This window comes from Amphiura filiformis, chromosome 10, assembly GCF_039555335.1.
Source record: "Amphiura filiformis chromosome 10, Afil_fr2py, whole genome shotgun sequence".
NCBI lineage: Eukaryota > Metazoa > Echinodermata > Ophiuroidea > Amphilepidida > Amphiuridae > Amphiura > Amphiura filiformis.
Window position 1 is genome coordinate 7,359,457 of NC_092637.1, and position 25,228 is coordinate 7,384,684.

Here is a 25,228-nt window from a genome sequence, read left to right on the forward strand (position 1 = left end):
GCGCGCACATTGTAACAATAAAGCCCTATTTTAGCCGGATAATGGGCGGAAATAGTGTAAAATACCATTTTTTTCGCGCAACGTGCGCACATCATCCCAATAAGGCCCTTTTTGGGAAGCTTGAAGACACACAGTCTCTACATGATGCAACTGCAATTTTTTTCGTCTGTGCCCCAAAAATTTTATTTTGCCCCCTTTGTCCAGGTAGGCTGGCTACGCCCCTGAGTGGCGGCACTGGATTTGTTTTTTTTTGGGGGGGGAGGGGCAAAATCAACACATTTTGTGTAAAATTGCCAATTTGAAATGTTCGTAGGCCTTTAAAAAAAAGGGGGATAACCACTCCAGTTATGGTATTTTTGAGAAGATACCCATAAAATAATCTTATTCCCAAAATTTCAGTTGATTCCAATTTTGCATTTGCAAGTTATGCATGGTTATGTGTATTGCATAGGCTCCATATTCCACTGAATCTGCATAAAGTTATTTGTGCATATACATTACATTGCCAGAGGTTTTTGCTGGTATAAAAATCTCAAGTTTTTTTAAAGAAAAGTGGGGGATGAGGCTGTGGATCACAAAATGCCCCTTTAAAGCATTGTAAGATCTCTATCAATGTTTAATTGATTTGTTTCGGAACTTTTCATCAATTATGGATGACGTTGTAATATATGGTTACAACATCGGGTAGACCTATATGCATGATTTGGAAAGATAGAAACATGATCATTGTAAAAAAGTTTATTGCGTCAAGACGCAGGTTTTTATCTCAAATATCGATTGCTAACTTCAATAAAATGTTGTACTTTGTGTGAGTTGTATACATGAATTAATTATTGTAGTAAGGTGAAAATTTAATGCTGGCAATATCCCACTCATATCATTTCCGATGTTATATCACATTTAATGCTCTGCGTGCTAGCCATATGCATGCGCTTAAACGGAAAAAGTTGAAGTTTTGAAATATTTTCTCAAAATATCAAGAGCTATCTTAAGAACTACTGAACCAATACTAGGCTTGTTTGTACTCATTTTAATGCATTTTTCATGCTGATTCCAAATATAGTCATGAAAATTTAAATTTCTGACATTTTTGAATTTTTAAAAACTTTTGAAACATGTCGTCTGCAGTCGACACCCGCGTGAAGAGAGTTAAGTCAAAATAGGTTCTATTTTGGGAATGTTATCCAGCATATATGGCATATTTGGTTCATTTTATATTCAATCATTAATTCATGTTAACATCCTGTGAATGGTAAGCTTACACCACACAAATCTTGTCAGTGTATGTTTCAACAATAACAGCTTGAAAACACAATTTTTGATCATTTGGAAATAAAGCATCTTGGCTTTGTTGAAGTGTTTTAACATTTTAATAAAGCCAAGTTGATTTTAAAAGGCGGAGTGGGATGGCAACTTGGCAAGAGCTACATTTGTCATGTTTTACTCATTTAACTAAAAAACTGCAGTGTACTTCTTAATAGGCCCGTTATCGATTGTCGAAAGTATTGATAGTCGGAAAATCCATAGACTCCGACATGTTGGTACACTCAATGGAAGTATCGATACACAAACGATATGGCACATAAGGTTAGATTATCCTTAATTACTGTTGTTGTTGTTGTTTTTTATTTGGCAAGATCATTAGAATACAAAAACAAATTATAGAGACAGAAAAATCATTACAAAGTACATCAATGCGACAAATTATTTAAAGCTTCAATTAATCAGCCACAAAGCCATTTAGGAACAGGGCACACGGACAAAAAAAAATGACAAGCCGGGATAACCCATTAAGCCCGCAGAAAAGGCAAGCTTATTTCGATGGGGTCCCAAGAAAAGATGAGAGAACAAATGGGAAACCAAAAAGTGCCTACACAGTGAAATCAGACATCTCTTGACTGAGAGAGTTGCTGGCTAGATGTTGTTTGACACTTTGTTTAAATGCAGACTTGGTAGGCAATCCCTTGATGTTTGATGGGAGATCATTCCAGTCCAAAATGGCTTTGTAGTAGAATGTGTTTGAGGCAATACCTTTTACCCTAGGAACAATGAAATTGGATTCACTTGATCTGGTTCCATAAGAGTGAGCACTTGATGTTCTAGTGAAATTCTGATTAAGATAAAGTGCACCTTGACAATGGTAGATGTTAAAGACATGGTTAAGCCTCAGCTGTTTAACTCTGTCACAAATTTTCAAGAGATTCACAAGGTTTAGCTCATGTTGCCCAATGTGATCTCTGGGAGAAAGTTTCAAGATGTAACGAGCAACCTTATTTTGAGTAATTTGCAGTTTATTTTTGTGGTTCTGAGTGAGGCCACTATACCAAGATGTGCAACAGTAATCCATGTGGCACTGAATCAATGCAGAACTAAGATTTTTAAATCCCAAAAGCTGGAAGGGTGATTCAGTAACTAAATATGGTTAAAGATACTCCAATGAAATGGTATGTCCAATTATGCTGCTTTATGCTTAAAAAATAGAGGCTTTGTATGGAATTTCTTGAAATCTTGAAGAATATCATTAGTAGATTGTCTCCACTTTCTACTGCGTTTTATAGAAGGGGAATGAATGCTTTTTATGGAGTTTCTTCAAAACCTGAAGAATCTCGTCAGTAGATTGTCTCCACTTTCTACTGCGTTTTATGGTATTGGTTGGTTTTATTGGGCTATTGATTGCTTTGTATGGAGTTTCTTCAAAACCTGAAGAATCTCGTCAGTAGATTGTCTCCACTTTCTACTGCGTTTTATAGAGGGTGGTGGAGTTTCTTCAAAACCTGAAGAATCTCGTCAGTAGATTGTCTCCACTTTCTACTGCGTTTTTATAGAGGGTGGTGGAGTTTCTTCAAAACCTGAAGAATCTCGTCAGTAGATTGTCTCCACTTTCTAATGCGTTTTATGGTATTGGTTGGTTTTATTGGGCTATTGATTGCTTTGAATGGAGTTTCTTCAAAACCTGAAGAACCTCGTCAGTAGATTGTCTCCACTTTCTACTGCGTTTTACGGTATTGAATGGTTTTATTGGGCTATTGAAAGCTTTGTATGGAGTTTCTTCAAAACCTGAAGAATCTCGTCAGTAGATTGTCTCCACTTTCTACTGCGTTTTATGGTATTGGTTGGTTTTATTGGGCTATTGATTGCTTTGTATGGAGTTTCTTCAAAACCTGAAGAATCTCGTCAGCAGATTGTCTCCACTTTCTACTGCATTTTTATAGAGGGTGGTGGAGTTTCTTCAAAACCTGAAGAATCTCGTCAGTAGATTGTCTCGACTTTCTACTGCGTTTTTATTGAGGGTGGTGGAGTTTCTTCAAAACCTGAAGAATCTCGTCAGTAGATTGTCTCCACTTTCTACTGCGCTTTTATAGTGGGCTATTGGTTGCCTTCATGCTTTCCTCCCTTTCTACTGCGTTTTTTATACCAGGGTTATAAATGCTTTGTTGCTTATTTGGAGTATCTTTATTTACTTGGTTGTAAATACCAGTGGATTATATATCAGTAAATGGTTTAAGCATTGATGCCGTATCTTGCTGAATACAAAATGTCCGTTTGCTAGTGTTGGCATTGTTTATTCTTTTGGAGATTTCTAATTATTTAATTGCGGTTAAAAATGCTGTTTTCCAATCCAATCCTCTGTTTGATCCAAAGATGTATCTGTTTAAGATATGCTTAAGATTTGCTCAAGATGAAATTTGGTTAAATGTGATTCAGAAGTCAACTTTTGTTTGTCCAGCCTGTATGGTTGGCTTGTACACATTTTTCCAATAATTCGTGTATTTATTGATTTATATGAAGATGATAAATAATTCCAAATGCTTGCTGCAATTAATCATCTCAATGTATATAATTTGTTTAATTGATATGAAATCTGTTATTATCTCAATATAGTCTTAATTTCTATGAGATTGTGAAATTATTATAAATAAGCTTATGTGTATTAAATGGTCCTCATGATCGTGGGGCAATGCGGAGTCTATTCTTTGCGTTGTTGTGCTTTCCTGCTGTCTCGAGACAATAAGGCATAACTTTCTAACCAACACCCTTTAGCAAGTTAGTGTTCATCTGGTTTCTCATGCTTTTTTCTGAGCCTAATGGGCTTGAAATTCTTCTTCTGGCAACTCTGTTAGCATATCTATGGCAGGATATGAAGAGACACCAATCAGGAAACACATTTGTCAGGCAACATTGACAATCTTTTCCGATAATCAGTCATGTAGCAATATCATGACAGATGGCTAGGAACATGAGCTACCAATGTGAGCTACATGGGTTATTCAATGCATTCATCCCCCTATGGACGACATACCTTTATCTTGCACACAGGGAGTGTAGATTTCAAGTAGAGTCACCCATTTATGTAACTCCATTTGAAATTCACACTCCCTGTGTGCAAGATTAAGGTCTTGTCTTCCACAGGGGGTGTATGGATTTCAACTGGAATAGCCTAGTACTAGCAAATACTTCCTTTACCTTGGAGCAGAATGATTCAAACTATTTGCATCCCATACTCATGCGATACACAATTTTCATGTTCATTCACCTGTATAAGAACAACCTTGTGCTTATAAAACAGGGAAAGGTTTTAGCACAACAAAAGAACAAGCTCCGTAATTCAGTGTAAAAGCTCCAAAGCATGAAACTGTCTGATTTAATTAATAAGACACACCTTTCTGATAACCAACACCATTTAGCAAGTTAGTGTTCATCTGGTTTCTCATGCTTTTTCTGAGCCTAATTGGGCTTGAAATTCTTCTTCTGGCAACTCTGTTAGCATATCTATGACAGGATATGAGCAGACACCAATCAGGAAACACATTTGTCAGGCAACATTGACAATCTTTTCCGATAATCAGTCATGTAGCAATATCATGACAGATGGCTAGGAACATGAGCTACCAATGTGAGCTACATGGGTTATTCCAATGCATTCATCCCCCTATGGACGACATACCCTTTATCTTGCACACAGGGAGTGTAGATTTCAAGTAGAGTCACCCATTTATGTAACTCCATTTGAAATTCACACTCCCTGTGTGCAAGATTAAGGTCTTGTCTTCCACAGGGGGTGTATGGATTTCAACTGGAATAGCCTAGTACTAGCAAATGCTTCCTTTTACTTTGAGGCAGAATGATTCAAACTATTTGCATCCCAGACTGAGAAAAACACCTGTCTCGCAAGTATAAGAAGGCAGTATCTGGGTTTTAACTCTCTTCACGCGGGTGTCGACTGCAGACGACAAGTTTCAAATTTTTTTTTTAAATTCAAAAATTTCAGAAATGTAAATTGTCATGACCATATTTGGAACCAGCCTGAAAAATGCATTAAAATGAGTACAAACAAGCCTAGTATTGCTTCAGTAGTTCTTAAGATAGCTCTTGATATTTTGAGTAAATATTTCACAATTTCAACTTTTTCCGTTGAAGCGCATGGCTAGCACGCAGAGCATTAACATATGTTTGTACACTCTTACACTACCAGATTCCTATTACTGCCGCCCCAAGAGGTACACAGCCCGGTACACACCCCGGGTACACAGCTGCCCAGCTACTCTGTGGTTACTTTAGAGCACCAGTAAAGACCAGTCCAGTACCAGTTTGTGTACTGTACGTGTGATTCTGATGTGTCACAGACCGGGCGCACAGGTACTCTAGACTGAGACTCTAGACCGATGAAGTAGCTATGTGTGTACCTCTGGGGTTCAACAGCAAGAATTTGGTTGTGTAGAAATGAGAGTTGGAGAACCCTTGATGGCGTTTGTAGAACCATAAAAGGATCTTAGGGTGCTCTGAAGATCTGTTTTGGATCTCTGAAACTCAGATGTGACCCACTCCAAGAAAACCTGGGACAAGTCACCATACATGGGTTTGAGTTAGGCTTCTAAAGATGACATTCCTATAAAATTCAAACTTTCAAATTCTTAATTTCATAGTATTTGACTGTGGGACTATGTGGACTTTCAAATACTTGAAAGTTTTAAGTAAAAAGAGGTATAATTAACAATTGAACTAGGATAATAATTTAATCTTGTGTACAGCAGAAAACTAACTGACCCATTTCTCAGAATAACAATTAAGCAAAAATATAAAGGTATCATTTACAAAATGATCTATATCTTGAAAAGTATTGATGCTATGGATGTAATTTTGATATCATTTTAAAACTTAATTTCTAGTGCTTACATTTATAGTACAATCATATAATGTCAAAAGTGTGATTTGTGCCTGGTTTTGTCAGAGTGTGTCACATATGGAATGTTGATTGGTTCTAGAAAAGGTTTTTAGATTTTCACAAACCCCTTTCTGAATTTGAAGGTTATAAGACAAACCTCCTATTCAAGGTTCTTTTAAAATCAGAACCATTTGGAGAACCAAAAAAGTTTTAAATAACTTTCAGAGAACAAAAAAGTTCCTTAAAATGTCCTAAGTTCCTTTTATTTTCCTCCTAAGAACCTTCAAAGATTTTCTTGAGAGGACAAAAAAGTTCCTTTTTTCTTTTCTGAGAGTTCAGATCTTGCCTTTTTACTCGCAAGAGAATATTGTTCATTTCATGGTATGTTGCTGAGAGCAACATGAAATAATGCTATATCTTATTCTATATCTGCGCAATCCAATAACATACGTCAAGTATATGTCGCAATGGGCTATTCCAGTTGAAATCCATACACCCCCTATGGAAGACATAACCTTAATGGGCCACACAGGGAGTGTGAATTTTAAATGGAGCCACCTATTCAGTGTCGTCTGCTCCAAAATGGATTATTCCAGTTGAAATCCATACACCCCCTATGGAAGACATAACCTTAATCTTCTACACAGGGAGATTGAATTTCAATTGGAGCCACCTATTCAGTGTCGTCTGCTCCAAAATGGGTTATTCCAGTTGAAATCCACACTTCCCTTATGGAAGACATAACCTTAATCTTCTACACAGGGAGTGTGAATTTCAAATGGAGCCACCTATTCAATGTCGTCTGCTCCAAAATGGGTTATTCCAGTTGAAATACACCCCCTATGGAAGACATGACCTTAATCTCACACACATGGTGTATAGATTTGAAATCATCAAACCCCATTTGAAAATTCACACTCTCTGTGCAGTGTGGAAGATTAAGGTCATGTCTTATACAAGGGGTGTATGGATTTCAACTGGAATAGCCCAATAGATTGGAACTGCCAAGATGATTATTGAATAACATATTTGGGGAGTTTTTAGAATGCAATCAATGTTCAGATGTTGTTTTTCTTATAGATTCATCACAGTGTAGACACACAAAGGACATGCATTATTGACAGCAGGTTGATGAACAGTTGTCATGGTCTATTTATGACTGAAATGAAAGATGCTGCTATTCCAGTTAAAATCCATACACCCCCTATGGAAGACATGACCTTAATCTCCCACACAGTTAGTGTGAATTTCAAATGGGATTACCTGAATGGGTGAATCAATTTGAAATATATACCCCTCTCTGTCAAAGATTAAGGTCATGTCTTCCACAAGGTGTATGGATTTCAACTGGAATAGCCAACGTTGAACTTTTGAAATTGATCTTCAATTTGAACTCAACATATGTGGTGTCTGTTTCATGCGCATATTTTGGGGGGGCTTTGGGGGCGCCAGCCCCCAGGGGTCAAAGTAGGGGGCGGCAAAAGGAAGGGGCTGCGGAAGAAGAAGGGGCGGCCAAAACAGGGGCGGTAAAAACGAAGGGGGCGGCAAAGCGAATTAGCAAAGAAAAAAGGGCACCAAAAATTGAAAAAGCAGAAAAATTTTAGAAAAAGGTTGCTTTTGGGAAGCTAGAGCCTAAAATCCTTTTTTTTTTTTTTTTTTTTTTTTTTTTTTGTTCTTCACTTTTTCAAACGACCGTGAAAAAAATTGGGTCAACCTTTTCGGGCTGTTAAGGAAGGGGCGGCAAAATTGTTTCTTCTTCAGCCCCGGGGTTGGAGCGGCCACGGTACGCCACTGTGTTTATAAACTTTTTAATGCAACTTTGCTGTATAGTTTTGTGCCATTTTTGCATATTTATGAATGTGACTCAATAAACTTTTGTTTATTGTCCTTCCAATTTCACCAATTTCTCACTTTTCAGGGTGATAGAGTATGGTGACCTCTTGTACTGTACTTTATAGTTTTGTGTCTGGTTTTGTGCCTGCACATACGCCACTATGTGTTGCAACCGACGATTTGTAATGGAAAGAAAGCAATCTCTGAGTTTGGTAGAATTATTAAAGTGGTGTTTAACATTACAATTTCATTTTATTTTTCATTTGCATCTCATCCTCTTACAGATGATGTTTACATGGACTTGTTTTCTATATCTGAATATCAGCAAGTTGACATGCTCAGAGGGGGGTGGACATGAGAACAGGTGTGATATGTTAAATACAGTGACACCACATCAAAGGTAAGCCTATAACAATCCATATTCAACAACTCTTCCTATACTTCATACAGGAGCCAAGCATTGTTAATTGGTGATGAATCCGCAGTCCAGTAGCGTATATGCCCTTGCCAAGTAAACCACTCAGACGATGCGGATGCATCATTGCTAATCGGTGATGAACAACTTTGAAACATGATTGAATCTTACTATAATTCACCAGACTCTGTTTGTGTGTTTGTGTGTTTGTGTGTCTGTTTGTCTGTCCGCCTCTTTTCTCGGAGACCGGGGGTCGCACGTTCCTCAAACTTGGAGGGTGGGTGCAGCTTGGTATGAGGAAGAACGAGTTTATATTGGTTAGTGGGTCAAGGTCACCCAAGGTCATCCAGGGGTCAAATAGTAACAACTGTTTTTCTCGGAGACTGGGGGTCGCACGTTGCTCAAACTTGACGGGTGGGTGCGTCTTGACCCGGGACAGAACAAGTTTGTATTGGTTAGTGGGTCAAGGTCACCAGAGGTCATCTAGGGGTCAAATTAGTAAAAACTGTCATATGGGCATGAAACTTGGTGGGTAGGTGCATCTTGACCTAGGACGGAACAAGTTTGTATTGATTAGTGGGTCAAGGTCACCCAGGGTCATCTGAGGTCAAATTAGTAAAACTGTTTTCCGCCTATTTTCTCGGAGACTAGGGGTCGACGTTCCTCAAACTTGGTGGATGGGTGCATCTGGACCTCAGACAGAACAAGTTTGTTTCAGTTAGTGGGCCAAGATCACCCGAGGTCATCCAGGGTCATCTGAGGTCAAATTAGTAAAAACTATCGTATGGGCATGAAACTTGGTGGGTACAGTCAACTTTTGAGTCAAATTTTTGGACGGTCATTTTGGTGTCATCCGGGGTCACCCAGGGTCATCTGAGGTCAAATTAGTAAAAAATGTCGTATGCGCATGAAACTTGGTGGGTACAGTCAACTTTTAGAATCAAATTTTTGGACGGTCATTTTGGGGTCATCTAAGGTCAACTTACTAAAAACTGTCGTATGGGCATGAAACGTGGTGGGTACAGTCAACATTTAGAGCCAAATTTTGGAAGGTCATTTCGAGGTCACAAGGGGTCATCTGAGGTCAAATTAGTAAAAACTGTCCTATGGGCATAACACTTGGTGAGTACAGTCACCATCGACAGACGAGAACCGCCAAATACGGGTAACCGCCTAGTCCCTATAATTGAAGTCTGTACGGTTCATGTCATTTGCTATGTTCAACTTTTCAAATAGCCAGTTTTTCATTGCAAAATAGAATGCATATCAATCCCAAGGAGTTGCAATTCATTATCTTACAATTGTTGTCTATGAACTGATTTTAGTTGGAATAAAATTGATAGCTCAATGATTTGTTCATGTAAGTAGTAAACTAGACAAAATGGCAATTTATAAAATAATTTTCTTATTATAAGATTGTACATTATGATGTTAATAATATCCTTTTGGTAAGTTGTGTAATGATGTATATTCATACATAGCGTAAACGTAAATAGAAAGCAAAATTATACTTCTACGCTACTCAAATTTGATACACTCACCGAAGCGTTTTCACCGGGTGTTATTGCTCTGAAGATTTGTTGTTGTTAGGGATGTTGTAGGGACACCTCTGATGACATCACAGATGTTGATGATGTCACAGGAAGATGTTGTGATGCCCCTTGGTTCCGGGGGGTCAGGAGGTTGTCCCAGACAGGGTCGATGTCTAACCCTTTGTGGTCACGGTTAAGTCTGGGTCTTTTAGTTCTAATATGGATTGTTTCCAAGACCCTACGAGGGAAGTCCTTGGACTACCTCTCTAACTTTTGGTAAATTGTGGTCTTTAACTTAGTAAAGCACATGATGTAAAATGGGCATTCTGAAGTTGAGCCAAGCTTCCTTATATTTGTACTGACCCACTCTAAAGGAATCTATTCATGCATTTTAATTTCCGATGCTCCGAGTACCATAAGCATGGAAAACATAAGTGTAGCGTTAGAAATAACATGTTTGTAGTAGTTGAATTGATATGATGACTTGTAGTGTAGAATACAGGAAATTAGCAGGGGACCCTTTACACAGTAGACCCAATCTGCATTAATCCCCTGGACACTACTGGACATCTAACAGCATTTCTGATTGGTCGATAACTTAAAATGCTCATTTCAATTGCAAAATTTTACTAGGCTTTAAGCTATTTATGCATTTGCAGAAGATCTTATTAATACCCTCATTGATTGGTTCAAAATTAGACACATTAAGTGACAATATTCATTTTGGCCAATCGGCAGGTAGTTCTCATGGGGTTAATGTGATAATCCAGATCAAAGTGGACCAGTTCAATGCTTATGGAACTAAGGCCCAAGAGAATTGCAGCTAGTCTTGCAGTGTTTTGACAAAGCAAGCTTGGTTACCGACCAGTATAGCATAGCCAGGACTTTTTTCAGAGGGGCTTGGTCAGAGGGGGCAAGGTGACTTTCATACTGGGGCAAAATTTGGCTAAAATTGTCAAAAATGTTTGCAAATTGTTTAAAATTGTCAAAATGGCCTACCAATCTTTAACAATTTTGGCAGTCAGCATCCCACAGGGGGAAAGAGGGAAGGTGTTTCACAGGGAAGGCAACTGCTCCCTTGGTTACGCCACTGCCCATTTTAGTTCATGTCATGAAATGTGCTACAGAAATGCACATAAAGATAAAGTGTGTATCCTGTGTCTTGTGTGGGACATTGGTCTATACATGAAAGACATGACCTTAATCTCCCACATAGGGAGTGTAGATTGAACAGGTGAAATAAGTTTTGGGCAGAATACATTCTGCTATCTTCAGTAGATAGTGTGCACTTTCTTAAGTCATTGTGCAATAGGGGTGGGGGAAGGGAGAACAAGAAGTGCAGTTATATGTTATATGAATGAAAATATGTATTGATGTATATAGTGGTAGCCTCATATGCAAGCAGTGCTTTGAATACTCATGCTTTTTACTTGATATATGAATTGAGAAAAATGTTTGTTGACTCACGGCGCACACAAGACTGGAGGGCTGGCTACATTCAAGATTAATATTAGTATCTATATGGGTTATCTAACCATGGATGTACTAAATCAAATGAGTATGCATAGAAATAGGTCTTGTGTACTACCTGGGTTATTAGCAATGAATATGGACCACAATGGCCTCATCCCAATGGCATAGTTCAATAACCTTAATTAAACATTCATAGTGCAAAATGTAATCTCAACTTGCAGAGTATGAGTTTTTGTACCCAAATTTTCTAAGGTCATTTAATGAATGTACAAATGTATTAGGGTTAAAGAACTGTGCCCTAATAGATGAACATATATGTACCAATATTTGAATGGCTCTCTAGTAAAATCTCTCTCCTCTGATATTGCTTTGTACAGCACACAAAGCATTTCTCATCATAACCTTCGTTCATCTGTTGATCATACTATAGGCTTCATATTCCCAGAACACATCGTTCAACAGGTGACAAACAGAGGCGTCGCTAGACCAATTGGATGAGGGTGTACAGCATATTTTGCAGACTGAAATATTCTTTTTCCTAAGTATTCATTAGTAAATACTTTTACATTAACAATATTGTATTACAACAACAGTCCAAGTTGTTAACAACCGCACATTTCATTTTTATATCTTATAATTAGGTAACAATCCTATAGTCCAACAGTAACCTTTTGCCGACAAACTTAAAGAATTGGGGGGGGTGTCTCACCCCCATAATACCCCCCTTGCAGCAGCCCTGGTGACAAAGTCTATTCAGTTATTACACCTCGGCTGTGTCCTAAACTTTTTAGCCCATTTTTTTCTCATTTTAAAAGTTTCCTTAACCCCCTCCCCCCCCCTTTGCCGCCCTCTGAAAAAAAAAAGTCCTGGTCACTGATTCAAACCTTGTGACTCTGGCACTAGAGAACTCTTTATACATTATTTACCAGCTGTCAAATTGATCACGATTTCTTGCCTGGCTTTTGCCGCTTCAATATTCATCTGAACATTCCAGGATATAGTTTCAATAATATGATATATGCTGCTGGATTAAGTGTTTTGCGCTTCACTTTAGGCATATCTCAATGTTAGAGGCCATTTATTTTTATCTCAGAAAAGAATTCATATTTCATTTTCATAAAAAATTGCAGGACATTGATTCAATGGGCTATTCCACGTGAAATTCATACACCCCCATGAGTTAGTCACTCAAGGAATGTGAATTTCATTACCTGTATGGGTGCTACATTTGAAATCTACACCCCCTGTGTAGGGGATTAAGGTCATGCCTTCAATAGGGGGTTCTACCTTCATGTAAGCATTATCACAAATTCTAAGGTTTGGTTTTAGGATTTAAGCTAAATTTATGCTTCTGTTTTTAGAGCGTCAATCCAGCGGCGTAGCTGGGATTTTTTCCAGGGGGGGGGGGGCAAGCCTGTATGGAGCGGGGGCCCAAACTAGGGGGGCGGGGGCCCAAATAGACAATTTTGCTAGGCTTATTGATAATAATCGTATGGTATTGCATATCGTATGGATTCCAATATCTCTATTCCCCTCCTCTCCCTCTCTCCCCTCTCTCTCTTCTCTCTTTTTTCCTCTCTCTCCCTCTTTTTTCCTTGCACTAGGGGGCAGGGGCCCAAATAGGCAATTTTTGCCATTGCGTCAAGCTGATGAATCTAAACAAATCACTGAGGCCAAAATGATGTCACCTTTGCAAGTTGAAGAAATCTCAACTTTCGAGCAATGTCGCTTGACACATGGATGCATCAACCAATCATTTCCAACCAACTGGATCGTTCTAGAATTATCAACTTTCAGTGATGAATTAATTCAAAGCAATAATTATTGACATGCATTGCTCAATGGATGTTCTAAAAATGTGTTATGTAGCATTTAGAATTTTTTTAATTGTCGTCTGCAATCAGTATTACCATGATAAGTATAAATGCAAAAGTGTTGATTGTCATCTGCAATTTCTATTGCCATAAGTATAAAAGCAATAATTATTGACAGCAATGGATGTTCTAAAAATGTATTTTGCGTCATTTAGAAAATTTTAATTGTCGTCTGCAATCACTATTACCATGATAAGTATAAATACATAAGCGACGAGCGATGCATCACAAAATTTGGCGTTTGCAGTCCATTTCCAAAAGTGGTGCATCGCAATTGCTCAACAATCGAGTATAAATTCAGCTTTGGGGTTATGGTTTAGGGTTAGGGATATATCAATTTTGTGATGGCATACATTCAGGTAAGGGGTGTATGGATTTCAATTGGAATAGCCCAATATTTGTAATTTGTTACTTGGTTCTTGGGTTTGTATCTTTATATAGGCATCTCAAAAGATTTGTAAACTGTAATATTAACACTTGCTTGTATCTCATTTCCTATCAGCTTATGATGAACACTTATTAATAAAGTTTAAGCGAAATTAATGGTGCGACCCGATCACCAGGTCTTCATCAGACAGCGCAGATGCTTGACTGGCATTTTTTGTCACATGATGGCAAGTTAGGACAAGTCAAAGACAAGACTCCAAAAGAAAAACAGTGCAACTTTGTCTACAGTCTTAATCTATATAGCTGTGCTCAGTCTTATGAGGGAAAAACTGAACAACCAATTGAGGCATGCTCAACAGTGGAGATGAACCAGGACTCCGCTGCAGTCTTCACTCTTTGTAAACTCTGAGACCCCCAGTCCATAATCCTTGACAAAGAGGACAGGAGGTTGCAGAGGGGGATGAAAGAAGCCATCTGGGAAAGAAAAAATAGCGACCATCATTCAAATAGAAAGGCAGACTGCGTTTCCTGTTAACTGAGCTTTGAAAAATATTCCTCACTGACTACATCACATGACAAAAACACCATCAAGACTCTGTGCCGTCTGATGAAGACCCAGTGATCTGGTTGCAACAAAACTGAACATTTTTGGTGAGTCCTGAATTTTGATTACTTTCGAATTTTGTTACTTTACATATACTACTAACTGATGGAATATATAAAGTCTTCACAAAAAGTAACACAGCCGTTATAAATACTCCTATAGCTTCAGAATCATTAATCATATTCACAGTATTTTAATATTCAAAGGAGGATAGTTTATTTATTCAAATTGTGATACCTCATTTGTAAAGTGTCCAATATTAAAAACTCGGTGGTTATTACGCAAGCATTGTGGCATGTAAAACCCATCATAATCTTCATATCAATACAAGTAACTGCGGCTTATATTATATTCTGGTATTTTTCTTTAAAAACATAACAGTGTTGTTAATATTGAACGACATTGGACAATACCCCTGCCCCCTCAAATTCTGTTGCACTGACGAGGTCTTGTGTAAGTGCTCCTTTGAATACACAAGTACACAAGATGGTGCTTTTCTTATTTCAAATGTGAGACATTAAAAAAAATTACCCCCCTCATTTCTCCCCTGGGGAAAATTCTTGATGCTGCTATTGGACAGCAACTGAAGGGGAATCATTGCTGAGTATGTCTTATAAGTCTTCTATTCTTCACTAAGAATAAATAATCATTGATTTTTATGTTGTATTTTCAATACATTCTTTCAATGTGACAACAAGGGGTAGATTTGATTGGAGAAACACTATATTTAGAATCAATATAATGATGAAAAGAGATAGTAGTAATGAAAAGCATGTCTTTCATGACTCCATAGTGAGCTATTCCAGTTGATTTGCATACACCCCCTATGGAAGACATGACCTTAATATCCCACACAGGGGGGGGGGTGTACATTTTAAATGTAATCACCCATTCAGATAACTCCATTTGAAATTCACACTCCCTATGTGGAAGATTAAGGTCATGTCTTGCATTGGGGGTGTATGGAGTTCAACTTGAATAGCCAATGCTAGTAACCTTGCAGCAGAAAAAGTTGAACAAGTTTTACCAGGATTAGGTGTAAACAACATTGATTTTTCTGCCTTATAGCAAAAAAAGTTTTAATTCAAATAAATGTTTATAAAAAAAAGTAACTTTAGATTGAATATGAAATTCAAGACTTTTCTTATCAAAGAGATGTCTGATGCATTCTAGGCAAAGAGCTGTTCCACTTGAAACCCATACACCCCTATGGAAGACATGACCTTAATCTTCCACACAGGGAGTGTGAATTTCAATTGGAGCCACCAATTCAGTGTCGTCTGCTCCAAAATGGGTTATTCCAGTTGAAATGGAAGACAAAATCTTAATCTTCTACATAGGGAGTGTGAATTTTAAAATGGAAATACCTGAATGGGTGACTCCACTTGAAATCTAAATGTATGCCCCCCCTCCCCCTGTGTGAGATTATTTGAAATCTGCACCCCTGTGTGGAAGATTAAGATCACATCTTCCATAAGGGGGTATGGATTTTATCTGGAATAGCCCACACCCATGCAGACTTTTGACGGTTTTTCACCGCCATCTTGGGGCAAAGTATGATAGATTATCTCAATCAATCTCCTCTGAACGTCAACGCTCGTAAAACAGAAACAGTTAAGGTGCCTGTAGTATGGATCACATAACACCAATTACACGCCGACTAGGGAACGTATCTTCACCCGGAGCATGCTCAAAAGCCATCAAATAATCATTATTTTTCTCCGATGACAGGTAGATTGAATGGATTTTGTTTAAAAACATGCAGATACAACATTGTAATGTTATATGAGTGATGATTGAAAATGACTTGTCTATGTGTTATTTCACATGTAATCTAGTGATGTTTGAGTGATTTTGTGATTAATAATGATGAAGAATGAAGTAAAATTCATTAGTTTTGATACTTAAATCTGTTTTTACAAGGTTACATTCCTCCCTTTTGAGGTACCCCCAAGCGGGCCCAAAGCTCTTTGTGTGTAGCTTTATGTTATTACAGTTTGAAAAATGTTTTGTGATTGATAATTTTAAAGAATTTAGTAAGATTCGGTTAGTTACGACAGGGCCGATATGTTGTTAGCTATGTTTTTCCAAGGTGATTGTGTTTGATAATTGTGAAGAATGAAGTTAGATTCATTAGTCATGATCTGTTTTTACAAGGTCACATTCCTCCCTTGCGAGGTACCCCAAAGGGGGACCAAAGCTCTTTGTGAAGCCTGGTATGTCTTCGATTATGAAGAACAAAGTAAGAGTTACGATATTTTGCTATGTTGTTTACAAGATGATTGTGATTGATATGACGATTGAAGTAAGATTCAATTATTATGATATGTTAGCTACGTTTTTACCAGGTAACATTCCTCCCTTTTGAGGTACCCCAAAGCCAGGCCCAAAGCTCCATGTATAGCTTTGTCTGTTTAATGATGTTTTGTGATTGATTATTTTTAAGAAGATCTAAGATTCATCAGGTGATTGTGATCGAAAAGTATGAAGAACGAAGTAAGATTCATCATTAGTCAAGATATGTTAGATCTGTTTTTACAAGGTCAAACTCCTCTCTTCTGCAGTACCCCAAAGCTGGGCCCAAAGCTCCATGTATAGCCTTGTCTGTCTTGTGATGTTTGAGTGATGTTTTGTGATTGATAATTTTTAAGAAGATAGAAAGATTTATTAGTCACAATATGTTGGTTTTTTGCATTCAATCAGAGGAACCCCAAAGCTGTGCCCAAAGCAGAGGTTCTTTAGCCTAAGTTTTTTGATGTTTGAGTCATGTTTGGGGATTGATAATTATGAAATAGAATGTCAGATTCATTAGTTTCGATAGATTAGTTATGTTTGTACAAGGTAACATTCCTCCCTTCTTAGATGCCCCAAAGCTACGCAAAAAGCTGATATAATAGGCCTAAGTTAACTTTACCAAACTTGCAAAAACTTACGTATTGCATAAAATGCGAGATCTTTTAGGTGAACAAACCAAGATGCAAGCAATACAAATGATACATGAAAATCTTTAAAATGGAGAATACAATGAAAAAGCAAATGCAAAGTCAAATATGAAAGCTAAATTGAATAAGCAGACTTGAGCAAGTAAGTTTTAAGCCAATTTGAATTGTGATTATATCACAGAGTCTGTAACAGTGATTGGACGATCCATTCCAGATCTTAGGTACCAGCACAGAGAAAGACCTGCCATAGTTGTTGACATTGAAAGTTTGCTGTCTGGTGAGATCCCTAGAAGGAAGACCTGCAAGAATGCTATTGGGCTATTCCATTTAATATCCACACTACCCCTGTGGAAGATTTAGCTAAAGTCTTCCACAGAGGGAGTATGAGTTTCTAATAGAATATACAATTGGGTAACTTGCATTTGAAATACTCACTCCAGTTGTGGAAGATATAAGTAAACCCATAATACAGAGGGAGTATGGGTTTCAAAATGATAAACTCTAACCAATTACATTTGAAAAACATATTCCCCCTGTGGAAGATATTTCCAAAATCTTCCACAGGGGGAGTGTGGATTTCAACTGGAATAGCCCAATGAAAGGTGAAGTTAAAAATATCATAATTTAAAAAGAATCATGGTTGAGTTAAAACAGGCAAATAGGTGAAGGTTATAGGAGGCTAATGTATATATCACTCAAGTGTCTATTCTCAGGGTATTCTTTTGTTATATAAGTTAAAAATATCATAATTTAAAAAGAATCATGGTTGAGTTAAAATAGGCAAATAGGTGAAGGTTATAGGAGGCTAATGTATATATCACTCAAGTGTCTATTCTCAGGGTATTCTTTTGTTATATCGGTTAAAAATATCATAATTTAAAAAGAATCATGGTTGAGTTAAAACAGGCAAATAGGTGAAGGTTATAGAAGGCTAATGTATATATCACTCAAGTGTCTATTCTCAGGGTATTCTTTTGTTATATCGGTTAAAAATATCATAATTTAAAAAGAATCATGGTTGAGTTAAAACAGGCAAATAGGTGAAGGTTATAGAAGGCTAATGTATATATCACTCAAGTGTCTATCCTCAGGGTATTCTTTTGTTATATCGGTTAAAAATATCATAATTTAAAAAGAATCATGGTTGAGTTAAAATAGGCAAATAGGTGAAGGTTATAGGAGGCTAATGTATATATCACTCAAGTGTCTATTCTCAGGGTATTCTTTTGTTATATCGGTTAAAAATATCATAATTTAAAAAGAATCATGGTTGAGTTAAAATAGGCAAATAGGTGAAGGTTATAGGAGGCTAATGTATATATCACTCAAGTGTCTATTCTCAGGGTATTCTTTTGTTATATCGGTTAAAAATATCATAATTTAAAAAGAATCATGGTTGAGTTAAAATAGGCAAATAGGTGAAGGTTATAGGAGGCTAATGTATATATCACTCAAGTGTCTATTCTCAGGGTATTCTTTTGTTATATCGGTTAAAAATATCATAATTTAAAAAGAATCATGGTTGAGTTAAAACAGGCAAATAGGTGAAGGTTATAGGAGGCTAATATATATATCACTCAAGTGTCTATTCTCAAGGTATTCTTTTGTTATATCGGTTAAAAATATCATAATTTAAAAAGAATCATGGTTGAGTTAAAATAGGCAAATAGGTGAAGGTTATAGAAGGCTAATGTATATATCACTCAAGTGTCTATTCTCAGGGTATTCTTTTGTTATATCGGTTAAAAATATCATAATTTAAAAAGAATCATGGTTGAGTTAATATAGGCAAAAAGGTGAAGGTTATAGGAGGCTAATGTATATATCACTCAAGTGTCTATTCTCAGGGTATTCTTTTGTTATATCGGTTAAAAATATCATAATTTAAAAAGAATCATGGTTGAGTTAAAATAGGCAAATAGGTGAAGGTTATAGGAGGCTAATGTATATATCACTCAAGTGTCTATTCTCAGGGTATTCTTTTGTTATATCGGTTAAAAATATCATAATTTAAAAAGAATCATGGTTGAGTTAAAATAGGCAAAAAGGTGAAGGTTATAGGAGGCTAATGTATATATCACTCAAGTGTCTATTCTCAGGGTATTCTTTTGTTATATCAGTTAAAAATATCATAATTTAAAAAGAATCATGGTTGAGTTAAAATAGGCAAAAAGGTGAAGGTTATAGGAGGCTAATGTATATATCACTCAAGTGTCTATTCTTAGGGTATTCTTTTGTTATATCGGTTAAAAATATCATAATTTAAAAAGAATCATGGTTGAGTTAAAATAGGCAAAAAGGTGAAGGTTATAGGAGGCTAATGTATATATCACTCAAGTGTCTATTCTCAGGGTATTCTTTTGTTATATCGGTTAAAAATATCATAATTTAAAAAGAATCATGGTTGAGTTAAAATAGGCAAAAAGGTGAAGGTTATAGGAGGCTAATGTATATATCACTCAAGTGTCTATTCTCAGGGTATTCTTTTGTTATATCAGTTAAAAATATCATAATTTAAAAAGAATCATGGTTGAGTTAAAATAGGCAAATAGGTGAAGGTTATAGGAGGCTAATGTATATATCACTCAAGTGTCTATTCTTAGGGTATTCTTTTGTTATATCGGTTAAAAATATCATAATTTAAAAAGAATCATGGTTGAGTTAAAATAGGCAAAAAGGTGAAGGTTATAGGAGGCTAATGTATATATCACTCAAGTGTCTATTCTCAGGGTATTCTTTTGTTATATCGGTTAAAAATATCATAATTTAAAAAGAATCATGGTTGAGTTAAAATAGGCAAATAGGTGAAGGTTATAGAAGGCTAATGTATATATCACTCAAGTGTCTATTCTCAGGGTATTCTTTTGTTATATCGATTAAAAATATCATAATTTAAAAAGAATCATGGTTGAGTTAAAATAGGCAAATAGGTGAAGGTTATAGGAGGCTAATGTATATATCACTCAAGTGTCTATTCTCAGGGTATTCTTTTGTTATATCGGTTAAAAATATCATAATTTAAAAAGAATCATGGTTGAGTTAATATAGGCAAAAAGGTGAAGGTTATAGGAGGCTAATGTATATATCACTCAAGTGTCTATTATGAAGGTATTATTTTATTATATCGGTTAAAAATATCATAATTTAAAAAGAATCATGGTTGAGTTAAAATAGGCAAATAGGTGAAGGTTATAGGAGGCTAATGTATATATCACTCAAGTGTCTATTCTCAAGGTATTCTTTTGTTATATCGGTTAAAAATATCATAATTTAAAAAGAATCATGGTTGAGTTAAAATAGGCAAATAGGTGAAGGTTATAGAAGGCTAATGTATATATCACTCAAGTGTCTATTCTCAGGGTATTCTTTTGTTATATCCGTTAAAAATATCATAAATTCATAAAGAATCATGGTTGAGTTAAAACAGGCAAATAGGTGAAGGTTATAGAAGACTAGTGACTATGCATCAGAGTTCTCTTGAGGTAAATGTGCCTATAGGGGACATGCCTAAATTACAAGAGCAACATGTTTTGAAAGTTCACAATAAACCTAAAAATAACTGATGCACAGTCATTAACCTCTTTTAGCAGGGCCTGCCGAAAACGGCAAATTACACAGAAAAATTGACTAATTTTGTGGGAATTACACCAGTTCACAATAATAGAAAAATAACTGATGCACAGTTTTAGCTTACGCATTATGAGCAGGGCCTAATGATTTATGCAGAAAAAAAGCAATTTGTGTAAGGGAAAATGGCAAATTACATTGAAAAAATTTTGCAAAAAATAACTGATGCGGCAGTCATTAACCTCTTAGCCTACACAGTATAAGCAGGGCCTGACAGTTTATGCAAAAAAATAGCACAAAGGGAAAACAGCAAATTATGCAGAAAAAAATTTGTGGGAATTGCATCAGTTCATGATAACTAAAAATAACCGATGCGCAGTAATTAGTCTCTTTTAGCCTATGCAGTATGAGCAGGGCCTGACAATTTATGCGGAACAATTTGTGCAGGGGAAACGGCAAATTACACAGAAAAATTGACACATTTTGTGGGGATGCACCAAAAATGACCAATTTCACCTGGAAAGTTGCATGAAAAATGGTGAATTTTTCCAGAATTGCACAAATTTATGTTGGCATTTACACTGAGATTAATTCGTAAGCATCCAAAGAAAATAAATGGGCTATTCCAGTTGAAATCCATACACCCCCTATGGAAGACATGACCTTAATCTTCCGCACAGGGAGCATATAGATTGCAAATAGAGGTAACCCCATATGAAACTTATACTCCCTGTGTGGAAGATTAAGGTCATGTCTTGTATAGGGGATGTTAAGATTTAGCTCAGGGCTGAAGCAAGGTTGTGGGATTGCCACCAAAATGTGGGGTGGCCAAAATATGAATATGCACCAAAATTGGTTTAAAACCAGGAAGAAAAACATGACAAATTGCTCAAAACGTGGGGGGGGGGGCATGGCCTCCCTAGCTGATCCGCTTGCTATATATGGTCCTGTTTTGACTAGAATAGCCAAATATTAACTTGTATTCAATGTTAACAAGACTAGAATTTAGCAAAACAGCAGAATGCAATAGTAAAACCAGTAACAAGCAAAACATGTGGTTAAACAGCATATTTTGATGAAATTTGGCATGAAATATTGGAAGTGAATTACATGAAAAGTGAAAAAATGCAATTGCACCAACCAAATGAAAGGTTAATTTCATGGCTTTCGTGCTGCAGAATATTGTTGGCCCTGAGTATGAGTGCATTAGCATAAAGACTATGATGATGTTGAGTCTTTAATCTGTCTTCATAGATTTAGCAGAAAAATGAACAACATCAAGGCTGAGAGGGGCCTTAAGGGGTTCATATAATTATGCAGTCACATAAGCAGTGTGTAAGCTTGAATTATGAGACAAATTTGAATGAATTTTAAGTGAACTTTCCATTACTATTTTTTAACTCTTCAATTGATATTACTGAATAATGTAATTGATTAATTAGTTACTTAATATTGATTAAGTTGACTAATTAATTGAACAAAATATATTTTCGTGTGTAAAGACAGTTTTGGCTTCTTTTTTTTTTGAATGATTGACACTGTTTCATCAACTTTGTGAGTGAACCATACTTTGCAATATTAGGAGAAATTGTCTGAACAAAATGTATTTTTATTTGTAAAGACAGTTTTGGCTTACTTTTTGTCTAGATGAGTGATGGCATATTGTTTCTACAGCTTCCTGAAGTGAACCATACTTTAGTCGTGTTCACATTTTGAGTTACACCTGGTGTAAACGTACGCTAACATTGATTAAAATTCCACCAATATTTTCCATACTCCTACCGCGTGTCCACACCAAGCCTACTTCTAGCACTATGCCGACCAATTCCACCAAGCATTCACTTCTGGTCAGCATAAACATCGGCTTCCACTTCTGGTATTTCCAGTTTCCTTTTTCACCCACACAAAATGTAATTTCTTAGTTCTGACCAAAATAAAGGTCAAACTTACACCGGGTGCCAGGCGTAGCAGCGTTCACATTGCAATATATGCCTGGCGGAGATTACACCTAGCTCGCTACTCTTGACTTTTGTCAGGAGTAAATCGTCAGACGTGCGCCTGGTGAAACTTACGCTGACCATTGTTCACACTGCCGATACTCTTGGCAACGCCTACTGCTACTCCTAGCAACTTGCGCCAACCAAGTTCCGATGAGCGTATGTCAGACAATGTGTACACAGGTTTTGCAATGACTGAACAGAATGTGTTTTCATTTATAAAGACATTTTGAAGCTAGATAGTTTGGATAGCTTTTTGTCTGGATAGGTTAATGGTATATTGTTTCTACAGCTTCCTGAAGTGAACCATACTTGACAATGTAAGGGGAAGGTTGTTTTAATGCTCTACATGCTACCATAAGCCTCAACATAAAATTTGATGAATGTTCTCAGTCATCAAGTTGTAGTAACATGAAATTTGGAATTAAATCAAAATACGTGACCAGTCCAGTGGGTCACTTGCCTGATAAAGTGTGATAGTATCACACGCAACGTAGCATTGCTAAAAATAGTAAGTCCAGTATTTTGATTTAATTCCAAATTTCACACTTCATCATAAAAGTTATGAGGCATTTTCTCAAAATATCAAAAGTTATCTCAAAAACCTCTGAACCAATACTAGGCTTGTTTGTACTCATTTATATGCATTTTTATGCTGATTCCAAATATGGTTACTTGCTCAATTCTGAAATTTTAGAATTTTTATAAAAAACTTGTCGTCTGCAGTCAACACCTGCATGGAGAGTTAAAGAAGAGCAGTTTTGAATGTTTTTCTTTAATCTAAATGTAAAAACACCATCATCATAATTGGCATCGATTAAACTTTCTCAGGTTACCAAGCTGTTTGAACATGTGGTATTGTAGTGAAGTGGGGTGTTATATACAGTAATTTATACATACACAAACACTTGATGAGGAGAAGGAAGGATCCCGATAACACTTGTGGTTTTACAAAAACACTTCAGGTGTTGGTGGTAAATAATGAAAAATGAGAACTGTTGACATAGTTAAAGGTGCATCACCTGATTTAAGCTTGCATGGTATCTCAATTCAGATGAGTTACATGTGTAAGTGTTGCTTGTCCCTGGGGAAATGATATGCAAGAGAAGATGGCTTAGTCTTCCCAGAATCCTTTGCAACATGAAACATCACCTTGATTCAGCGAATGACATCCCCATTACTTTGCATAGGTTCCCTTTGTTTTCATTTTGAAAATATACTGGCGAAACCTGGGTTGATACCGTAGTCAAGTAATAAATATATTTTTCAAGATCAGGATGTGTCCTGTTCATTGAGGTGCATTTCATCACTATCGAAGCATGTTGCACTAGATAGCTAATCAGTACAGAAAATCAATACCAGTATCATCAGTAGGCATAGATACTGTACTTCATCAACACCAATATTAACAGTAGATAACTACGTTATCAACACCAATATCAGCAGTAGATAGCTACTTCATCAACACCAATATCAGCAGTAGATAGCTACTTCATCAATGCCAATATCAGCAGTTGATATCAACTTCATCAACACCAATATCAACAGCAGATAACTACTTTATCAATATTAATATCAGCAGTAGATAACTACTTCATCAATACCAATATCAGAAGTAGATACCTACTTCATCAACACCAATATCAGAAGTAGATACCTACTTCATCAATACCAATATCAGCAGTAGATAGCCACTTCATCAACACCCATATCAGCAGTAGCTAGCTATTTCATCAACACCAACATCACCAGTAGGTAGTTACTTCATCAACACCAATATCAGTAGAAGATAGATACCTCATCAACACCAATATCAGCAGTAGATAGCTACTTCACCGATACCAATATCAGCAGTAGATAGCTACTTCACCGATACCAATATCAGCAGTAGATAGCTACTTCATTAACACCAACATCACCAGTAGGTAGTTACTTCATCAACACCAATATCAGTAGAAGATAGATACCTCATCAACACCAATATCAGCAGTAGATAGCTACTTCATCAATGCCAATATCAGCAGTAGATACTTCATCAACACCAATATCACCAGTAGATAGAAACTTCATCAACACCAATATCATCAGTAGATATCTACTTCAAAATTGAAATGGAAGAAATGCATTATGGGAAGTTACAGATATCTTCTCTGAAGACATTGAGTCATTTCAAAAGTCACTGGGTTTTTTAGAAGTTTTTTTTCCCTTGCATAACAATACTTACAGTGTCTGTTTCATGTATGCCTTTCTCAATGCAAATGAGTGGATTAACTGACGGCCAGGGTTGCTGAAATATCTCGGCCCAAAATTGTGGGTCAAATAATAGAGAAGTCACCCAATTTGTCTCTAAGCCATTGGTTTGTATGGTACAGGAAACTACCGGAGGTCGTGGGAGCCAATGTTGAAAAGTCGCCAAATATTTTTCTTAACCATTGGTTTCT

At 36.6% G+C, this 25,228-nt stretch overlaps 1 long non-coding RNA gene across 1 annotated transcript in view; it reads left to right on the forward strand.

Moving 5' to 3' along the window:
- Positions 1-8,389, forward strand: part of LOC140162458 (uncharacterized) — a 347,701-nt gene extending 339,312 nt beyond the window's left edge. Inside the window, exon 6 of the long non-coding RNA XR_011860292.1 lies at positions 8,281-8,389. This is a non-coding gene — a long non-coding RNA (uncharacterized lncRNA). The remainder of the gene's footprint in view (positions 1-8,280) is intronic.
- Positions 8,390-25,228: the final 16,839 nt, after the last annotated feature.